We start from the raw sequence: 23,185 nt of genomic DNA, 5'->3' as shown, positions 1-23,185 counted from the left end.
TTTAGTTTTTGGAGTAATTTAACTTGCAAATAATTTAAAACCTATTTATATTAAGATAACCAGAGATAAATTATGAGCTATAATGCAAAATTTGCAGGTACACGGGCATACTTCAACACTATTGTGGGTTTGGTTCCAGACCACCCCAATAAAGTGAATATTGCAATAACACAAGTCAAGCGAAGGTTTTGGTTTCCCACTGTATATCAGAGTTACGTTTACACCGTATTGTGGTCTATTAAGTGTGTAATAGCATTATGTCTAAAAAAACAATGCATATACCTTAATTAAAAATACGCGGTCACTAAAAATGCTAACCATCACCTGAGCTTTCGGCAAGTTGTAACCCTTTTGCCGGTGGAGGGTCCTGCCTCCACGTCGATGGCTGCCAACTGATGAGGGTGCTGGCTGCTGAAGGCTGGGTTGACTGTGGCAGTTTTTTCAGATGAAACAATGGTGAAGTTGGTCACATCGGTTGATTTTTCCTTTCACGAACTATTTCTCTGTAGCCCGTGATGCTGTTTGATAGCATTTTACCCACAGTAGAACTTCTTTCAAAGTGGAGTCAGCCCTCTCAAACCCTGCTGCTGCTTTATGAACTAAGTTTATGCCATATTCTAAATCTCTTGCTGTCATTTCAACAATCTTCACAGCATCTCCATCAGGAGTAGATTTCGACTTAGGAAACTGCTTTCTTTGCTCGTCCATAAGAAGCAACTCCTCAGCCATTAACATTTTATCACGAGATGGCAGCACTTCAATCCCATCTTCAGACTCCACTTCTAATTCCAGTTTTCTTCCCATTTCCGCCTCATCCACAGTGACTTCCTCCACTGAAGACTTGAGCCCCTCAAAGTCATCCATGAGAGCTAGAATCACCTTCTTCCAAGCTCCTGGTAATGTTGGTACTTTGACCCCTTTCTGTGAATCATGACTATTCTTAATGGCATCTAGAATGTGACTCCTTTCCAGAAGCTTTTCCATTTACTTTGCCCAGATACATCAGAGGAATCATTATCTATGGCACCTATAGCTTCCCAAAATGTGTTTCGTAAGTAATAAGACTTGAAAGTCAAAATGACTTCTGGATCCATGGGCTGTAAATAGATGTTTTGTTAGCACCCATGAAAACAACATTAATTTTGCTGTCCATCTCCCTCAGAGCTCTGAGGTGACCAGGTGCATTGTCAATGAGCTGTCATATTTTGAGAGGAATTTTTTTTTCTGGGCAGTAGTACTTAACAACGGGCTTAAAAAATTCAGTAAATCATGTTGTAAACAGATGTGCGTTATTGTTCCATTTAGAGAGCACAGATAGAGCAGATTTAGCATAATTCTTAAAGGGATTTTCAGAATGGTAAATAAGCATTGGCTTTACCTTAAAGTCATCAGCTGCATTAATCCTAAAAAAAAAGAGTCAGCCCGTCCTTTGAAACTTTGAAGCCAGGCATTGACTTCTCCTCTCCAGCTATGGAAGTCCTAGATGGCACCTTCTTCCAACAGAAGGCCGTTTGGTCTACACTGAAATCTATTGTTTAGTGGAGCCACCTTCATGAATGATCTTAGCCTGACCTTCTGGAGAACTTGCTGCTTCATTTTGAACTTTTATGTCATGGACACGGCTTCTTTCCTTCAACCTCATGAACCAACCTCTCCTAGCTTCAGGCTTTTTTCCTGCAGCTCCCTCACCTCTCTCCGCCTTCACAGAGCTGAAGGGGGTGAGGCCCTTCCTCTAAACTGAGCTTTGGCATGAGGCAATGTTGTGATTCTCTCCATCTCAGCAATAAGGATGTTTCGTTTTCTTATCATTCGTAAGTTCACCGAAATAATACTTTTAATTTCCTTCAAGAACATTTCCTTTGCATACACAGCTTGGCCAGGTGTTTGGCACAAGAGGCCTAGGTCTCATTTTATCTCAGCTTTTGACATCCCTTCCTTGCTAAGCTTAATCATTTCTGCTTTTGATTTAAAGTGAGAGACATGGGGCACCTGGGTGGTGTAGTCAGTTAAGCGGCTGACTCTTGTTCTCTGCTCAGGTCATGATCTCAGAGTTGTGAGATCGAGCCCTGCATCAGACTCTGCACTGCACATGGAGCCTGCTTAAGATTCTCTCTCCCTCTCCCTCTGTCCCTCCCACTTACGCTCTCTCTCTCTCCCTCTGAAATAAATAAACAAATCTTAAAAAAATATAAAATGAGAGACATGTGACTCTTCCTTTTACTTGTACACTTAGCGGCCATTGCAGGGTTATTAATTGACCTAATTTTGATATTGCTGTATCCCACGTAGGTAGTAGCGAGGCCTGAGGAGAGGGAGAGAGACAGGGCAAGAGCTGGTCAGTAGAGTAGTTAGAAGACACACAATATTTATCAAGGTCGTCTTATATGGGCATGGTTTGTGGTGCCCCAAGACAACTGTAATAGTAACATCAAAGATCATTGACCACCATAACAAATATAATGACAAAAAAAGCTTGAAATATTGCAAGAAATACCAAAATGTGACACAGACACAAAGTGAGCAAATGCTATTGGAAAAAAACATGGCACCAATGGACTTGCTATACACAGGGTTGCTACAGACTTTCGATTTATAGAAAATGCCTCTCTGCCTTTGGCATTCTTTGGGGGAAGGACTGACATGCCCCTGGAGGTAAGTGTCGGGAAGGATGCATACACATGACCCCTGAACCCAGTCCTCTCCCCGCTTTTGCTATTTGCTGGTTGCTCATTGTACTCCACCGAAAGATTCTCTGATTCTTTTAGTACACTTTTGTACCATTTGGTCCAGTGACCCTAGAGCACCCACTTAAGCCCTGAAGGACTACGTGCCACAGTCAAGTCTCCATGATTGATGGGGACTGAAGTGCAGAGAGTGGATCATAGCGCATGGAGACTGGTTCTGTGTGATGCATTAGGACCATATACAGACCAGGGCGAACTGGCTGATGAAAGATGGAAGGGAAGAAACACATTTTTGTAAGTACTTCTATGGTGAAGGGACACAGTTGCGCCAGAAAGATCCTGCTTGCTGCTGATCTGTAAGATTAGGCCTGGCCGAGATTATCAACTCTGGCAAATTTTAGACACTCGATCAATTAGCTATGGCATATCTGTTACCAAGTTCTGTTTGCTTCTCTTTCGGATTATTTCTATCACCTGTGTCACTCCATCCCCATTGCCACCTCATAGTTGGATTTCTTCAACAGATGGCTTATCGTATTCTCATGCAATTAGCATTTACCATGAGTCAAGTCTGTGCCAATTGTTGGGCCAAGCACAGGGCTCCCTCCAGGCACTCACAATCTACTGAAGGAGACAAATGTACTGATTACCAAATAGTGGGGGAAGGACAAGCAGAGAGAACAGGGCAGGATGTGATGGCACCATGGAAAAGCTTGGGCTTATCCAGTTTTGGGGGTCAAGGAAACTTGATGTCTAATTACTGAAAAACAAGGGGAAGGGGGAAGAAGGAAAAAAGGAGGTGGGACTCTCCTAAGGCAAAACAAAAAAAGGAAAAATGTCAGGGGAACAGATACATGTAAAGTCTAGTGTGGAGCTTGGTTCCTAAAGACAAGAGCAAATTCAAGGTTAATGGAACAAACGAGAAGTGAAGCTGGAATAATGATATAGAGGCCAGATCAATAGAATACCTATATGTCATATTAAGGAATTTGGATTTTATTATCTCTATTATTTTTTTAAAGATTTTATTTGTTTGAGAGAGAGAGAGAGACAGAGATAGTGACAGAGATAGCGAGAGCACAAGCGGGGAGGAGAGGAAGAAGCAAGCTCCCCGCTGAGCAGGGGGGCTCGATCCCAGAACCCTGGGATCATGACCTGAGCCAGGAGCAGGCACTTAACCGACTGAGCCACCCAGGCACCCCTGGATTTTATTATCTTTAAATCAATGGGGAACCATAGGAAGACTTTAAGCACAGGAGTGACATTATCGAATTTATGTTTTAAAAAGTTCACTCTGACTGCAGTGTGGGAAATGGATTTTCTGTGTAATCAATTACTTAAAACTTAATTATTATAATTGCATATAGGTCCACATGTAGAATATTATGATCATTTTTTATGCGGAGTTTGGGTTTTGCTTTTCATAAATCAGTTATAACTTTATCTGCAGCAGAAATAGCTCCCTTTCAAAGGATGTTGATGCCAGTTAGTTTTAATTGAAATAGCATTTTTTAATTTTGTGAATAAGTAATCTATGAAAATGGCTCAAAATTCAAAAAGTGCAAAGGAGGGAGATCGGTAGGAGAAGGAAGGGAAAAATGAAGGGGGGTAAACAGAGGGGGAAATGAACCTCGAGAGACTATGGACTCCGGGAAACAAACTGAGGGTTTTAGAGGGGAGAGGAGGGGGTTGGGGGGATGGGCTAGCCTGGTGATGGGTATTAAGGAGGGCACGTATTGCATGGGGCACTGGGGGTTATACGCAAACAATGAATCATGGAACACTACATCAAAAACTAATGATGTACTGTAGGGTGACTAACATAGCATAATAAATGAATACATACATACATATGATACACACACCAAAAAAAACAGTGCAAAGGATGTGAAAAGCATAACTTCATCCCGTTTCATAACTATCCAGTTCCTCTTCCTACAGCAACCAATGTTATTAGCCTCTTATATAATCTTCCATAGAAACTTTATACTTTTAAAAACTGTATATGTTTATATATTCTTTATGAGATATATTTGCTTGTATATTCTCTATTAACCTTTTAAGACTAGCGGTAGTATAAATACACATTAGGCTTTGTCTTCCTTTCTCACACAATCTGGTTTGGACATCTTGTGGCAGTATTTAGTTTCTCAGTCATTGTTACAGCTGCGTGTGGTGGTTGTGGACCTGTCCTATGGCTTAGTTAGCCATCCTCCAGTAATGAACATTGAGATTGTTTCCAGTCTTCTGATTTTGCAGGTAATGCTGCAATTAGTAACACTGTCATTTTCATTTCACACATGTAAAGGTGTATCTGTGGTATAAATTCCAAAAATGGGATGGCAGGACCAATGTATGTACTTCACAATATTGGCTGATGGGACCAAATTTCCCTCCATAGAAGTAGTAGCAACTTAGATTCCCACCAGAAAGACTTGAGTTTGCCAATAGAGTATGTAAACAAATTCCTAGATTTCTGGAATCTGATAGGTGAAAAAATACTACCTTACTTTAAATTTTTTTAAGTAGGCTCCATGCCTAGCATGGAGCCCAATGTGGGGCTGAAACTCAAGACCCTGAGATCAACAGACCCTGACACTTAACTAACTGAGCCACCCAGGCGCCCCTACCTTACTTTAATTTTAATTTGCATTTGCATAAAACGAGTGAGACCAAGCCTCCTTTCCTACGACTAAGAGTCAGGTGATTTTCTTGTCCTTTGAACTATCTGTCCATTTCCTAGTCTCATTATCCTAATGGGTTGTTGGCCTTTTGAATACGAATTTATAGAAGTTCTTTATAAAGATAAAGAGACATTAGTCTTATACCTATGATATGAATTGGAAATGTTTTTCCGTGTTTTGTCATTTGCTTTGACTGTGTTTATGGTGATTTTTGCCGTGCAGAAAAAGCTTATTGTTAAGTAGTTGAATTTAGCCATCTATTATTTTATAGGCCTTTGAATTTGTGTCACAGTTTAAAAGTATTTCCCATCTCTAGATTACAAAACAATTGTGGTTTCTTTGAATACTACCATGACTTCAGTTTCTATTAAGGGAACCATATGAAATTACCAGTATTTAACAATTTTGACCTACAGAAATGGTCATGTGGTTCAATCTAGTACATTTAATTCTCTGATCCTTGAAATTTATTCTGGTACAAGATATGAGGTCAAGTACAACTTAATGTTTTTGCAGATACCACCTCAACTAATGCCGTCTTTCCTCTCTTGTTTCTTTAAAGTTTTTATTTAAATTCCAATTAGTTAACATACAATGTGATATTTGTTTCAGGTGTACAATTTAGTCATTCAACACTTCCATACAACATCCAGTGCTCATCACATCCCTATCTCACCCATCCCTCCACCCACCTCCCCTCTGGTAACCATCAGGTTCTCCTCTATAGTTAAGAACCTGATCCTTGGATTGCCTCTCACTGTCTTTTTTCCCCGATGCTCATTTGTTTTGTTTCTTAAATTCCACATGTGAGTGAGATCATATGGTATTTTTCTTTGAAAGATTTATTTCGCTTAGCATAATACTCTCTAGCTCCATCCATTTTGTTGTAAATGGCAAGATTTCATTCTTTTTTAATGACTGAGTAATATTCCAGTATGTGTGTGTGTGTGTGTGTGTGTGTGCGCGCGCACACACACACATGCTCGCATGATTACACACACCATATCTTCTTTATCCATTCATCAGTTGATGGATGCTTGGGCTGTTTCCAGAGTTTGGTTATTGTTGATAATGCTGCTGTAAACATTGGGGTGCACGTATCCCTTTGATTTAGTGTTTTTGTATTCTTGGGGTAAACGCCTAGTAGTGCAACTGCGAGATCATAGGGTAGCTCTATTTTTTAACTTTTTGAGGAACCTCCAGGCTGTTTTCCAGAGTGGCTGCACCAGTTTGCATTCCCACCAACAGTGTAAGAGTGTTCCCCTTTCTCCTTCCCCACTCATTTTTAATGCCAACTCTCATATACCAGTTTGGCAAATGAGATTATATTTGTTTCTGATTTTTGAAACTTTCCCATTAATCTGCCTGCCCATTCAAATTACTGTTTTAATTATTTTTGATTTTATATGTTTTAATATCTCCTTATTAATTTTGTCAGTACTTTCCTCTTATGTTTTTCTTCATGTGACTTTAGAATTTTCTAGTCTGGTTCCTAAAAAAAAAAAAAAAGCTAATAATAATCTTGTTTGTGTTTTTATTGAGATCACTTTGAGTTTATAGATTAGCTAAGAGTGAACCGCCATTTTTATGACATTACATTTTCTGACGTAGCTTCTTCACTGTGTCCCCTCTCTCCCTTCTCTGATCTGCTGCCACCTGAATAATCTGCCTCAAGCACCAGCTTCATTAAATCACGTCCCTGGTTTTCCCTAATCCACACCTTTTCTTGTTTTCATGCATTTTCCCTTAAGAAATCTGCCATGTCCTTCTCTCACCCCTTCACTGACTAAAAGCCATGATAAATCCACTCATCCTTCCGGTTCACATCTTCAAGTGAAATCTTGCTTGGCTAGTGTGACACTCCACCGTTCCCTCCCTTCCATGAAGTCTCTGCTCTGTGTCACCAGTTGACACTGAATTACGCATGACATTTTTTGAGTGGCTTAGGTTTCAAAAGCAATAAACATTTAATTACATTTGTATTAAACCCAAATCATTATGGTTGAAACAATGATGCAGACACAGGTTTTTATTAATTCAGATCTGCATATGCTTCATTTCTTGCGTGTACAGATCATATGTCTCCATCCATTCCTTCAGTCTGTCAACTAATGTGTATTGCATGCCTACCGCATGCCCCACACCTTGACAGTCATTGGATATTTGTATCAATCAAATTAAGCTAAGTTAAGCAGCAATAACAAATACCTAATCACCGTGGATTACAGCCATAAAGGTTTATTTTTCACTCATTACATGTCCATCCCCATTCAGCTTTGACTCCACTCCAAATCTTTATTTCAAGACCCTGATTAAAGTCGCTGCCCTATCTGGGATATACTGGTCTCGTGGCAAAGNNAAAGAGTGATGGTGAAACCATGTGGAAATTCTTAAGGCTTCTGCTTAGAAGTGGCACATGACAATTCCACTCATATTTTATTGGCCAAAGCAAGCCACACGTCTAAGCTTGAGATCAGTGGAACTGGAAACTTAATGTTTTGATAGGGAGGGACCCGTTAGTGAAAGGTATTGAATACTTGGAAATTTTAATTTTTAATTTTTTAAGACATTGAATCTTTTTAACAAAGAGCACAATTTAGCACAGCAATATGGTGGTGAAAAAGGCAGATGATCTCACCTAGCTTAGAAGCTAGCAGGAAATATGGACACTCACCAAATAATAACACAATTGTGACAAATGCTCCAAAAGAGAAGGAGGGGATGTTAAAGAAACATAAAATGGGTAAGCCAACATAGTCTGGATGGTTTAAAAGATCCTCTTCCTATCACCACCAAGAGATTCTTGAAAGTTAATAGAAATTAACTAGGCAGGAAAGAGAAATGCCTCTTGGTCAAATGCTTCAGATAAGGAAGTCATTTGAAACTGTTGAACATACTAATTTGACCAAAACAAGCTAGATTAGCATCCTTCTAATTTGCAGATTTTCTACATCTAAATTCAATGAAAATAATCTTTGCAAGGGTTCAGTATTCCACAGTTCCTTACTAATATGTTCTTCCCATATAATAAGTCAGAGATGACTTTATAATTGCATTACTATGTTGACATTTTCATCGGTTTTAGGGGCTCCTAAATGACAATTTGTAATTGGGATGAGATGTACTTTTCTACAAACAGCAATATAGAAGTCTTTTTTTTTTTTAAAGATTTTATTTATTTACAGTACATCCCCGGTTTCCGATGTAAGGCTCAATGATTCATTCATTAGTTGCGTATAACACCCAGTGCACCATGCAATACGTGCCCTCCTTACTACCCATCACCGGCAATACAGAAGTCTTAATATTTATATTACCGACATATTTGCACAATGTATGTAATATATGTTGTATCTTCCTAGGTCTAAAAATGCAATGCCATTCACAAAAACAGTTGGTAGTAATTACAGAGCAAGAGAATGGTTTAATCATTTCAAATGGGAATGTACCCTATCCCTAACATGTAATTATTAGACCATTTCCACTTTCATAAGATGATATTATGCTCAATTATTTACTGAGAAATAAATGAGTAAACTAATAATGATGCTGGGGTCTTAGTCTTGCTTTCCTAATGGATGCTTCAGAAGAGAGCCTTTGTAATTCTGTCTCCATACCATATGTCTCTGTTGACATTAAAATGCTTAGTTCCAAATGAGTTGGCTTCATTCAAGCATCTTAATTCAAGAGTGGATGATTAGATCTTAAGCTAAAAACCTATTAGGATGTAAGCACTTGTGTTTTTGAAAGGTATTAAGGGAACATCATAGTGTGGTTGTAGATAAATCCTCCCTATCTAGTAGTGGGCTGGCAAAAATCTCATTTGATCTGCAAACATTACTGTCTAGCTTCATGTCAAAGTTAAGCACGGAATGAGAAATCTGCCAAGTGTTTGTTATATAATACGCAGACTGGAGGGTGTCTGTTTTTATTCTTTGCTCGTAGTAGTTTCAGAGATCCTGTCTCTGGGCAAGGATAATTGGAGAGGACTAAGTATCTTTTCCATGAAAAAAAAACACCCTATACAAGATTCTGAGCTCCGAGCAAGGAACCCACCTTCATATAGGACCTCTAACGTGAATGCCGCACTGTGGAGGGATTATGCGTCTATGAGGTTCCTTTTAAACAGGCACCGTGCTACAAAGCAAGCAGTGTGGGCAGAAGAGGACAAATCACACTGCAAATATTTTCAATCCCTTTGAGAAAGGGATGCATGGATCTAAATAAAACCCAATGCTATGATTGTTCCTGCATTTGTTTAACCACATGTGTGGTCCAAACTAACAGGATTCTCCCCCGCTTGCCATTAATTTGCTTTAGTCCCTATGTAATCCTATCAACAGCAGGGCACAGTGATCTTCATATAGGGAAAGGGAAAATCAGTTGATAACCATCTGCCTAATGTTTTGGCAGAAATTTGGCTTACAGAGCTACTACCAAGTTGGGACAACTTGTCAGGAATAGACATTTCTACTACATGGCAGAATATAATGTCCCAGGATTGAGATTGCCCAATTATGTTCTGACAGTTGACCTGTAGTGCTCCTGACTAGACCACTCCTGAAGAAAGAAAAACAAGATTTCTTTATCATTATCTAACTTCAAAGGCATGGGCTAATTTCTACCTCCTTCCCTCCCTCCATATCTCTTTCTTTCTTCTTTTACTTTTTTTTTCAATGTAAAAACTGCCTTGGATACAATGAACCAGTAAAGGTGCACTTTGATTAAAACTGCATGGGGAACTTTAGTGGCTCATACCTCTCTAACTACGCAATCCCTCGGTGTTTCTCCTCGTGGTTCGCATCAGCGGTTGACAGCTTCTTCATTGCTCATTAGAAACACAGATAATCATGAAGGAATAAGAAAGAAATGCTTTATAAGAACAAGAATGTAAATTGCTGCAAGAAAAATGTCAGATTTATTTGTCCAAGTACTTACTGACTTAAACACAAAAAAATAAGAGCAGACCACCCAGATTAACTTGTATTGATAATACCTCTTAACTGCATCCTCTCCCACCCTCCAAGGGGCTTTGAGTATCATCAAGATATTATCTGGTCCAGACATGCAAATTAAAATGGGACCATAGGTTCAGAACTTGGAAGGAAGAAGGCCGTGCTTAAAAAACTTTGGCTTCATGAAAATAAAAATTTTCATGAAAGTTCAAATTAAAAAAATTAAGAACGGAGACCATGGTCAGCGTGGGGGTGGATAATAGGAATCCCTTCACAAGAGAAATAACCCCACTAGGATGAGTTTTCACACTCTAACTTAACTGGAAGAAATGTTGAGTCACTGGAAGGTAATCAAATTTTACAAACTCTAAGATATTATGATACTTTACTTATGGGGCAGTTGGATGTTTGGACACTGGCTTATATTTGATGATATTAGCAAACTACTGTCAACTTACAAAATGATATTGTGCGGGTTTTTGGTTGAAGGTACATTTAGAGATACATACTGAAGAAGTCCTAATATTTTAGAGATACGTACTAAAATATTTATGAAAACAATTATATTTTCTCTTCCATCTGCTTCACAGTAATATTGGAAGGAGGACTGCACAGGGATTTGGATAAACCAAGATTGGCCTGTAGTTGATCAGTGTTGAAGCTGGGTGATGGGCACATTAAAGGTTCAGCATACTATTCTGACTACTTTGTGTATGTAAAAAAAAATGCTTCATAATAAAATTGTAAAAGAAAGAAAAAAATTATTATACAATGGATCAGATACATGAAGATGTCGTAAAAAACAGTCTGGTGGACGCTTGCCTACCCACTCTCCACCAGGAGAATTCAAGCACACTTATACAGCAGCTCTTACTTACTTCAGTTATCTGGCTGCGTGTGTGGGGTCCCTCTGGGAAGGTCGAGGCTAGGGTTGACTCATGAAAACTGGTAACACCTCAGATGTTGGAGATAACTTGCAGCTAGCTAGAGGAGATCTGGATCCAGGCTTCAGGGAGGCAGCGTGGTGCCTGCTTCGGATCTAACTGTCGAGCTAACTCAGCCTCGAGAGTCACAAACACCTGGATCGAAATCCCTGCTCTAACTATAGTCGTGTGACCTCCACGAACATTCCAGACTTCTTGGAGTCCCGTTATCTCATATATAAAAGCATGTTTAGTAATTCCAACCTGGAAGGATTACAGGCAATGTCTGTAAATCGCCTAGTTGGCACTGGGCGAATAGTAGCTATTTTGTTTGATGTATTAAAAAAAGGCATTTGGACATTTCCTAACTGAAATGTGTTACCACCTCTGAACGATCCGTAGATAGGTGCTGTATGGCTAGTTGATAAAACAAAGCTCAGTCTGCTGCTTATCTGAGGAGAAGGTATCATCACCTTGAAAGAGTGTTAGCAGCATCCAGGAGTGGGCGAGACAAAGTTAGGGTATTTATGAGTTTGAGGGGGTCTGATTTAAGGTAAGTCTTTCAATGGCAGTATGAGGGAGCACTTAATTAAAACTGGGGAAAATTTATTATATTATAGTTAAGATTGGTAGATTGGTAGACAGAGTTGGGAGGATTTCAAAAGCAGTCTTGAAGAATGAATCATCTTTTGAAGTGATCTATTGTCCTGAGAAAGGGGTGATGAATAGAGAATTGATAAATGGATTTGGGAGAATTTCTTGAAGCAAACAGTAAATTATCTGCAACTCCAGCTTTCTGAGCAAGAGTTTTCTGGAAAAGTAAAGTTAGATGAATGCCGTTGAATAGTGAAGTTATACTAATGTAAACAGTAAGCTGAATGAGAATAGATTATTTTTTGTTCTCATTTATATAGGGGCTTTAAGAAATATTTTTGTCCTCTGTACTTTTATTTTTAGGTCCCAACATGCACAGGGATTATATGACATAAAAATACATTTCCTCAAAATTAGCTTCCTTTATGATTACACTTGCAACTCACACATTCTCTATTGCTTTTTGTGACTGCATTTGAATGTTTCAGCCTGTCCTTAGAATATTATTGTAGTTGTATACCCGAGGCCCCCAACGTTGCCTGGACATTAGAATTCTGTGGGGAGGTTTTGAAAGTCCCAAAGCCCGGGTCCCACCTCAGGCCAATTAAATCAGAAGATCTGGAGTGGGGCCTGGACATCAGTAAGTTCAACCCTCCCAATATGCATCTAAGGTGGAGAAAAACAGCTTGATGCCTGGCTGGAGAAATAAACACTTGACTGGGGAATTATAAGACCCTGGTTAGACCCTGACACTCAGGGTCTACCTGGAACAGCTAGAAATTGGAGCAGCTTTCTAGCACCCTTAAACTTCAGTAGAACTATTAATCATGACACAGGTGTTACGTGCAAACATCCTACTCTTTAAGGTCTAGCTTCAAATTCCTCTAGGACTTAAAGTTTCGTGGCAACCTTCATCTTTGATTACCCATTCCACTAACTTCCTTTTCTTCACCGTCTTCTCAGAGTGTTGTTCCTTTATTCTACTCTGGCCTTGACTCCTTTTCTTTGATTGGCACATGTACTCCATCAGCCCAGCACCTCCCCCTCAAATGCTCATATAAGCAGGTGTAGCCGATTTTGCTGGAGGTTGGGAAGATAGAAGAGGTTTCATGTCGCGGAAGCATAAAAACCTTAATGTCGAATATTAGGTGTCAGATACCCATGACCTGGCAAGTCCTTTGACCGCTTTGCAGGCTTTATAATTACACCCCACCCACCTTCCTTCTCCCACTCTCTTTCTTATTCACCTCTCTCTCAAGAGAAAATAAAAGTTCCTACCTTTGTTTTAAGCCGCACATGCCAGTTGCTTCTAGCCTCATCCCCTTCCTTAGCTTTGAATTCTCTTTGCATATCCAAAACGCATTCATGTTCTCTGATAAACAGTGAAACATCTATTCCGGGTAGTACTGTCTCCATCCCAACTAGATCCTTTCAGGAAAAGAAAGCACTAGAGAAATGTTACTACCACTCTTATGAGAATTATGATAATCCTTTCCCAATCTTGAAATCGATAAAGAGTTAAATTCATTTAGATTTTAAATAAAAACATTTTTTTTTCTGCTACAACAATTTGGTTTCTTAACTCAGCTAATGATTATGCCTATTATGGTAGGTGTTGAGAAATCTGTAAACACGACTGACAGATCTTCCAGGAAGAATCAGTTTCATTGAGGCTTAAGACAGACTCTTAAGACCTAGTTAAGGTATAATACAAGAGACTTACTTGTATATCCAATGAACTCAGCTTCCAATAATTTATTTCAGTTCATTGACCTTCACCTTTCTGAGATCCATATTCTCAAATATTAGATGTTTGCAAAGGACCAGGCTTCTTCACAATCCCATATCTAGTAATACATATGGCCAAACAATGATTTGTATACTTTTTTGACTTTCAGTCAAATTTCCTGACTTCACTGGTCAGAAGGCCAGATCGGTATGGCTTAATGAATGAATGGAGAACTTTCATTTCCAGGATAGGTACCTGGATCAATCCTCCTTCTATAGATAATTAAAATTCTTATCATATGCATACATATATGTGTATATATGATATATATTAAGTTGAGATATAGATAGATATTTATCTACATCTATCTATCTATCTATCTATCTATCTATCTATCTATCTATCATCTATATCTCAACTTAAATCCATCAATGAACTCTCAAGAAAGGAAGGAACTTTCAGCCAGGAACTGAGGCTATTTGTTGAACCAAATGAACTTGAACTCCTCTTTTCACAATTTCCAAGGTCCAGGGAATAGGAGACAAGTTCCAAGTCCCAAGGCTTACCAAGATGAAGAATCCACAAACCTGTGTTCCAAAGAACTATACCCTCTGAGTAAAAATGAACTAGAAACAACACTAGCACTTCTCCTTTCCCTCACCCTCAGTCAAGAAAATATACTGTTTATAATCTCAATGCTGACCAAAGGTGAAAAAAGAAAAAGAAATCACTATTTGGAACTTGGAGCTACAGCTGATATTAGGTTTATAGTCTGAAATCACACTCCCTGAGTGGTCTGTAAAACCTCCAGCCAAGAACGTAGCTGAGAGTGACCCCAGACTAGTCATGTCACAAAGTGCATGGTAGAAACAAATGTAGATCCCCTAAAGAACACATCTTCTTTCTAAGCCCCAAAGACTTCTCAAACACAATTCTAAGAATAATGAGCAGATCACCATAAAAATTAACTAACTGCACAAGGAAATAAAGCACCATGAACAAGAAGTAAAACAAACAAACAAACAAACAAAAACCCACATACACATCACAGATGTTGACTCATAAGGATTTCAGATCATGGGAGTTTCAGGCACAAACAATAAAATCTGTTTAATATCTTTAAGTAAATAAACGACAAACTTGGAAATACGTGCAAGAAACAAACCGTAAAGTACGTTGAAGATTTTCTAAAGAACCAAATTGAACTTCAGAACCAGATTGAACTTCTAGATTTAAAGAACCAAGTTGAACTTCTAGCAATGAAATATAAAACTCTTAAAACAAGAAACTCAATGAAATAGGGAATTACTGTTGGTTTTCTTAGGTGTAGTAATAGTGTGGTAGTTCTCCACAAAAAAATAAATATTCTTGTCAATTAGATATCAGTGCCAAGATATTTTCAGATCAAATGTCATCTCAGACGAAATTACATAATGTCCGGGATTTGCTTTATAATGCCCTAAGAAAAATTTGTTTAAAGATTATATGTGGATAAATATTAAATAAGATTATTAAAGTGTTAATAATTATTGAAGCTGAGTAATAGGCATGAGGAGGGTTTTTTAATTCCATTCCCTCTACGCTTGTGTATGTCGGAAAATGATATAATAATAAGTTTGTTTATTTGAGAAACAGGGAGTATATTTGCTTCGCTATTGTGGGCCCAGATATTTTTGTTGTGTCCTCTAAATTAGTTCTTTCAAGTATGATTTTTTAAATGTGTGATTATCTTAAGTAATTTCAAGTCATGTTACTGTAGGTATGATACATGTCTACATTTTCACAGGCTGATACAGACTATAAATGGATGCTGTATTAGGAAAAAAAAGTGAAATGGGGAGGTTTGACAGTAGCATAACGACAGCTGTAGAAACGGAAATAGAGATCTGTGGAAATTACCCAGAAAGCAGCACAGAATAACAAAACTGTAGGAAATACAAGTGGAGACAAAGACACTTGGGGGGATGTGATGAGAAGTTGTGCTGTAGATCTTTCGCGAGTCCTGGAAGGACAGCAGGATGAGAATGAGGCAGCCATAGTATTTGAAGAGAGAATGGCTAAGGAACTTCCAGAACAGATGAAACATACCAACCCCCAGATTCAGAAGCCCAGCTAATCCCAAGCAGTATAATGAAAAAGAAATATACACCTGGACACAGGATAGTGAAACCAAAACAGAAAGAAAACACAACAGACAAACGCAGCCAGAACCAAAAAGAAGAAAGACCTAAGAAGGAGCCAGGTAGCAAAGGCATGTTCCTTCTAGAAGCGGGTTTGAGAGCTCGCTTCCCAGCAATGAAAGCCAGAAGGGAATGTGCAACAATAGCTCCAATGTGCTGACAGAAAAGAACGACCTGGCATTCTGTGCCTAGTGGAAGTGGGCTCCAGAAATGAAGATTAAATCAAGACATTTCAGCCACAGAATCTGAGGTAGCTCGTTGCCAGCAGGCTCTCTAATGGCGATGCTGGAGGACATTCTTGGGCCTTCAGGAAAATGTTCCCAAATCATGCACGAGTCTGGAAGAAAAGAAGAGCACAGAATGCGGTAAATATGTAAGCAAACAGAATGAAGTATTGGCTGTATAAAAAAAAATAAGTATGGGGGCTCCTGGGTGGCTCAGTCGGTTAAGTGTCTGCCTTCAGCTCACATCATGATCCCAGGGTCCTGGGATCGAGCCCTGCATCGGGCTCCCTGCTCAGAGGGGTGTCTGCTTCTCCCTCTGCCTCTGCCACTCTCCCTGCTTGTGTTCTCTCTTTCTCTCTCTCTGTCAAATAAATACATAAAATCTTAAAAAAAAAAAAAATAGGTAGAGTCAGGCCAATCACACTCAAGAACATAGCATAGACCCTAAAGAAAATCTTAGAAAACCATACCAGCCATGCCCCAGAAGGAAAATAGATTCTGGGTTTATTTCAGGAACACAAAATTATGTAATATTTGAAAATTAGTGTACCCACTGACAGATTAAAAGGAAAATTGTACAATCACTTCAGGAGATACCAAAAAAAATTTTGCTAAAATTGAATATTCATTTTATGATCTAAATTCTACCAAAGATAACAATTTCTTATGAAAATGGGCAATAGAGGGTTACTCCCTTGACCTGATAAAAGATATCTATAAGAACTTAAAGTAAATATTATATTTAGTAATAGATTAAGATGTTAAAAATATTTACTTAAAGATTAGGAAAAAGACAATATCTGCTACCACCCCTTTTATTCAAACTTGCACTTTAGATCCTGGCCAGCACAATAAAACTGGGAAAGGAAACAGAAAAAGAAAGAAATTATCAAAACTGTCATTATTTTCACATGATAGTATGAGTATGAATACAGAAAATCCAAAAAAATATACAGGTTAATCATTAGAATTGATGAGAACAGTTGGCAAGCCTGCCAGATAAAAACCAATATAGAAAAGTCAACTACAGGGGCAGCTGGGTGGCTCAGTCGGTTGAGTGTCCAACCCTTGATTTTTGGCTCAGGTCATGATCTCAGGGTCGTGAGATCGAGCCCTGTGTCAGGTTCCACGATGGGTGTGGAGTCTGCTGAAGATTCTCTCTCTCTCCCTCTTCCTCTGCTCCTTCCTCCCCTAAAAAATAATAATAAAATAAAATAAAAAATAAATAGGAAAAATCAACTACATTCCTAAATACCAGCATCAAAGAGTTAAGACAAAAGGGCACTACAAATGAACAATCCACAGCTACACATAATGACATGGATGAAACTCACAAACATAATGAGGAGTATAAGAAGCAACTCTCAAAGGGAAGTTTACTGTACTGTTCCACTTACATAAAGTTCAAAGACAAGCACAATCAATTTATGGTTGCGGAATGCACACATTGGTAGTAAAGCAATAACAAAGAACAAAGGAATGATTATGGCCAAAATGAGGATGTTGTTGTCTCTGGGAGAAGACAGAGAGTGTAAGAGAGTGTATCATAAGGGCTTATACGATTCCAGCAATGTACCCTTTTGGACTTTGTTGAATTTATTTTGAGCTTTTAATCATTAATGATGTACCTAATGGTTTTATACTCTTCAGACATATTTCACAATTTTTAAAAAGTCAGGGAATGAATGGTGGTAAGAACAAAATTTAGTAACTGCCAAATGCCTGCATAAGGAAGTCGTAGCTCTAGCAGCTACATTTGTTTCTTTCTGAATTTTCCAACATCCGATCACGACAAGGCATGAGGTTGATGATACCTTCAGGGATAATTCACTCTTATTTGGTCAGAACTTCAATAATTACCAATGTGCTTATGACTTCCAAAACGCAATTTCTATTGCTTCTGTCACCCATATGTTAGTTTCTTCTACACGCTGCATTCTAGATATTGCCACGCAAACGACCTGCTATCACCTGAAACTACAGGTCTGGTTTGACAACCTGTGTTGGGTTTGTGAATGCTCTTCTTCTTCTTCTTCTTCTTCTTCTTCTTCTTCTTCTTCTTCTTCTTCTTCTTCTTCTTCTTTTAGATTTTATTTATGTATTTGAGAGAGAGAGAAAGAACGAGTGGGGGAGGGGCAAAGGGAGAGAGACAAGCAGACTTCCTGCTGAGCGGGGAGCCCAATGTGGAGCTCGATCCCAGGACCCCAAGATCACAACGAAGGCAGACTCTTAACCCACTGAGCCACCCAGGCAGTCCTGTGAATACTCTTCTTAATGTACACTCTCTCTGAGCTCAGCCGTTGCCTTGGTTTTAATACCATCTGTATGCCACATCTCCCAAACATCTTACTCCAAACTTAAGCCTCTCCTGTGAGTTCTAGGTTCATATATCCAAGTGCCTACTTGATGTCTCAATTTGACTATTTCATTGACATTTCAAACCCACACACTGAACACGCGATTTTGCAAGATTAGTGGCACGGAAATCATAAGCGTGCTTGGAAAATGACAAATAATTTTATTTTGCTGGTCTTAGTGTGGGGGACTGGACAGAATGCAGAGAATGTAACTAGAAAAATTGTTTAGGAACATATACTGAAGACTCTCTGATGTTTTGCTTAAGAGTTTGGACTTCGTGGACAAAGGGGGGGTTCGCACAGGAATTTCTATTTTCTGTCCATTTATTCACACAATAAGTATTTTTAAAAGATTTTATTTATCTGAGAGAGAGAGAGAGAGCATGATTGGGGGGGAGGGGCAGAGGGAGAGGGAGAGGGAGAAGCAGACCCCCCCACTGAGCAGGAAGCCTGACGTGGGGCTCGATCCCAGGACCCAGGATCATGACCTGAGCCAAAGGCAGACACCTAACCAACTGAACCACCCAGGTGCCCCCACAGAATAAGTATTAAGTGCTGACCTACTATGTGCTGGGCACTGTGCTCTGCACATTTGTGTTTAAGCCAGAGTCAGGCAAAGAGGGATTCCTGAGCATTAGGAGGTGGAATGCACTGGAATTGGTGTCAGGTTCGAACAAACAGGATGGAGAAGTGTGGCCAGAGAAAGGGACTGAGGATGTCACCAAAATTTGGGGGCAACTGGGAGATGGCCATGCCTTTACCTGAAGCAGGTGAGAGAGAAGGAGGGGAAAGGGGAATGTGGGAGGCATGTGATTTCAGCTTGGGCAGTGAGCCTGAAATGCCTACGGGACTTGCAGTAGCTAACTGGGGGCATGGGATTGTGTTTTAAGAGAGAAGCTGAAGACAGAGGCATTGGTTTGGGACTTTATCTCTAGGAAGTGAGAGTTGGGCGTGGTGGCTGGAGGCAGGTGGCTCAGGATAGCCAATGAGAAGCAAGAAAGTGATCAATCATAGTACGTGCAAGAAAAAAAAAAGGCATCGGCAAACCAATTATTCCCAGTATTGCCGTAACCAGCTCTATGGGCTTGACTTCCCTTTGCCAAATTTCTGTGAGTGCGCCTCCTACCATCCCGTTACTTATTCTGGGAAGGAAAAAGCCACCACCGCACGTCAGCAAGAGAGTTGCAGGATGGTAGGCTTTAAAACTGCCAGAAAAGTTTACGGCGCCTAGGTGGCTCAGTCACTTAAGCGTCTGCTTTCGGCTCAGGTCCTGATCCCAGAGCCCTGGGATCGAGCCCCACCTTGGCCCGCCTGCTCAGAGGAAGCCTGCTTCTCCCTCACCCTCTGCCTGTCGCTCCCCCTGCTTGTTCTCTCTCTCTCTATCTATCTCTATCTCTGTCAAATAAATACATAAAATCTTTAAAAACAAAAAACTGTTGGAAAAGTTCACCTGCCACCGTATCTGAGGTTGGGGTTGGCTGAGGCTAGGGCTTGGCCCTGGGCTAAAGCATTGTGTGTGGCCGTCCCTGGTACACTGCTCTCACTAGACCTGATAAAAATGACACATTTGTAGTTGTAGACATTATTAATACCATTATTACTAATAAAAATAGCAGCTCATGGTTATGTGTTGAATTGTGTTTCCTCCCACTCCCTCCCCCACAAAAAAATAGGTTTGTCATAACCCCCAGTAACCTCAAAATGTGACCTTCTTTGAAATACGGTCTTTGGAGAAGTAATCAGGGTAACACAAGGTGTCCCTTAAGAAAGGGAAATTTGGGGACAGCTGGGTGGCTCAGTCGGTTAAGCATCTGCTTTCAGCTAGGTCATGATCCCACATTCCTGGGAACGAGCCCCACATCGGGTTCCTTGCTCAGTGGGGAGCCTGCTTCTCCCCTGCCTGCCTCTCCACACTGCTTGTGTTTGCTCTCTCCCTCTCTCTTTCTCTGTGTCAAATAAAGATTTTTAAAAAGGGGAAATTTGGACATAGAGACAGACAAGCACTTGGGAGAATAAGAGTGAAGGTGAAGGTTGAAATCTGGGTGGGGCCTCTACCAGCTGACAAATGCTGAAGATTGCCAGCGACCCAGCGTTACCTAGAGGAGAGGCCCGCAGCAGGGCCTCCCTCCCAGCCCTCCGGAGGAACCACCAGCCCCGCTGACGTCTTCTAGCTTCTGGAACAGGGAGACAATCCGTTCCCGTTGCTGTTGCCACCTCGTGTGCAGGACTTTGTTAGCGAAGCCCCTGCAAACTAGCACATGCTTGTGTATTACACGATATTTTACCAAATGGATTTTTTTGCTCCTTCTCAGTTACTCCGCACGACCTCCCATGGAAGGCATGATCAGTGACCCTTTCTCCAGAGTCGGGAATGGAAACTATCAGATATCTGGCTTTCTATGTGCTAAGACGTGGGAATTTCATCTGTGGGGCACAGCCGTGCATGAGTGGGCTAGTGGCAGAGTTTGCTGGTNCAGCAGGGGGATCCAGAGTCAGTCTCCTTGGTTCAAATCCTGGATCTGGAGGCTCCGGCTGTGCGGTCCTGAGCAAGGTCCTTAACCAACTCTGCACCTTGGGACAACGGCGAAGATGAGTAGCGCGAAGGTTCTCCTTCGAGGATGAATGAGCTAATGCCTGTGAAATGTTTAGCACAGTGCTTGCTGCATTACTATGGGCTCAACAGATAGCTATTAAAAAAAAAATCATGGAAAATTGCAAGGGAGTGGAGAAGCCCTTCAGTGATTATGAGGGCAATACAATCACCGCTGCCTACAGTTGGTTGGTGAAAGTCCCATGCAAAAGGTCAATGCTGAACATGTCGTGTATATTTAGTGGTGTCTACCTGTCTAGGGGGAGGGATGCGTGGCAGCTGCTGTTTATTGCCCAGGCAAACATTGCTACCTGGTGCTTCTTCTCCAGGGCCCGTCTAGTCATCCCTGGGGAGGGGCCTCTCCCTCGGTCAAGTCCATCTTAATCCCCCAAGAAGCTCTTTGTGGTAGTAATAAAAGGACTCAGGCCATCTCTTTGGATGTCCTGCAAACAAAAAGAGAAAGAGTTGGGGGTTATGTGCAACTGGGAATGAATCAGTTAAAAGGTCAGAAAGTAAAGCATGGGTTTGTATATAGATGGAGCCCACATGCTTTGAACTTTAAAATCACTGCATAAGGTTTCACTATAAGTAAGTTCACCATAAAGGGATTTCACTACACAAGGAACAAGTAAAAGAACGCAATCACCATCCTGAATTTTAAAAATGCAATTAAAATTGGTGCAGACCCACTGAGCCTTGCCAAACCCCGCTTTAAATAACAGTTTGGAGAATCACAAACTTCAATTACTTTTGGCAATCTCTCGGTTTTCCATGAGGCACGATAGGTTATTAAATGTTGTAACTATTTAGCTGCTAATGAATAGTTTATCCTACACTCAATTATGCTGGTTTTTCCTTCTCTCTCTCTCTCTCTCTTCTCTCTTTTTCTCCCCCTCTCTCTTTGTCTCTCTCCCTCCCTCTCTCTTTCCCTCTCTCTCTCTGCCTCCTTCTCCCCCTCTCTTTTTCAGCCTACTCAAAGAATTGATGTTCATTAAGGGAAAGCTGTCAGGGGGTCAGGCTTTTCATCCAAGATACCTTTATGGTTCCAGGGTACCTAGGGTAGAATCTGGCTCCATCCTGTAAACTTAACATCGATCTTCCACATCAGTGGTGACTAACATGATGATGATAACAGTAAGAATAACTGTGGTGGTATGTTCCATGCAACACCTTTCAAACCATTCTGAATATTTCACATTTTCCCTTAAGACTGTTATGTAGTAGAAAAGCGGCAGATTTATTATTCTTTTTAAAGTCAATGAGGCAGGGGCGCCTGGGTGGCACAGCGGTTGGGCGTCTGCCTTCGGCTCAGGGCGTGATCCCGGTGTTATGGGATCCAGCCCGACATCAGGCTCCTCCGCTATGAGCCTGCTTCATCCTCTCCCACTCCCCTTGCTTGTGTTCCCTCTCTCGCTGGCTGTCTCTATCTCTGTCGAATAAATAAATAAAATCTTTAAAAAAAATAAAATAAAATAAAGTCAATGAGGCAGAGGCACCTGGGTGGCTCAGTCCTTAAGCATCTGCCTTCAACTCAGGGCATGATCCCGGCATCCTGGGATCGAGCCCCGCATCAGGCTCCTCCACTGGGAGCCTGCTTCTTCTCTCCCACTCCACCTGCTTGTGTTCCCTCTCTCGCTGGCTGTCTCTCTCTCTCTCTCAAATAAATAAATAAAATCTTTTAAAAAAAAAAAGACTTTAAAAAAATAATAAAACTGAAAAATCTTTAAAAAAATAAATAAGTAAATAAAGTCAATGAGGCAAATTGAAAAAATTCAAAAAAAGTTAACGTCCGTAGATTATAAACTTCATCATGGATAAAGCAGAACAAAGCGTGAATAGGTAATGTACTGCTCATTCCATCAGGCTACCCAATTGCCTGGTAGCTCTCTCTCTCTCAAGTGACTGAAGAATTGGTATCAGGGGATTCTAATAGCATTTCCACATATTTCTTATTTCCATATTGTGGAGGTCTGATCAGTTGGATAGCGATCCCCTCCCGATCTGTGATGTGCTTATTTATTTCACAGCCCCACTTCAATCAGGAGAGATGGTGACCCCAAGGACTATTGACAATCCCAGAGGAGGTTGGACCCGGACACAGACCCTGGGCAATTCAACATAAATGTACTTGTGGAATGTATTTCAGGAAAGGCAAAATTAAACTCATCCATTAAAAAAACACTTAAGGACAAGAAAGAGAGCTCCTAAATATTTACCAGCTCATTCTGCAGCTCTAAAGTGAGACCAGACTTTGGAGTTGAGATC

At 40.4% G+C, this 23,185-nt stretch overlaps 1 pseudogene; it reads right to left on the bottom strand.

Annotated features, from left to right (window-relative positions):
- Positions 1–313: 313 nt before the first annotated feature.
- On the bottom strand, positions 314–2,240 carry LOC121103142 (annotated as a pseudogene).
- Between the last annotated feature and the right edge of the window lie 20,945 nt (positions 2,241–23,185).

This window comes from Ursus maritimus, unplaced genomic scaffold, assembly GCF_017311325.1.
Source record: "Ursus maritimus isolate PB19 unplaced genomic scaffold, ASM1731132v1 scaffold_17, whole genome shotgun sequence".
NCBI classification, from domain to species: domain Eukaryota; kingdom Metazoa; phylum Chordata; class Mammalia; order Carnivora; family Ursidae; genus Ursus; species Ursus maritimus.
Note: the sequence above shows the minus strand (reverse complement) of the source record. Positions and strands in the feature narration are given on the sequence as shown.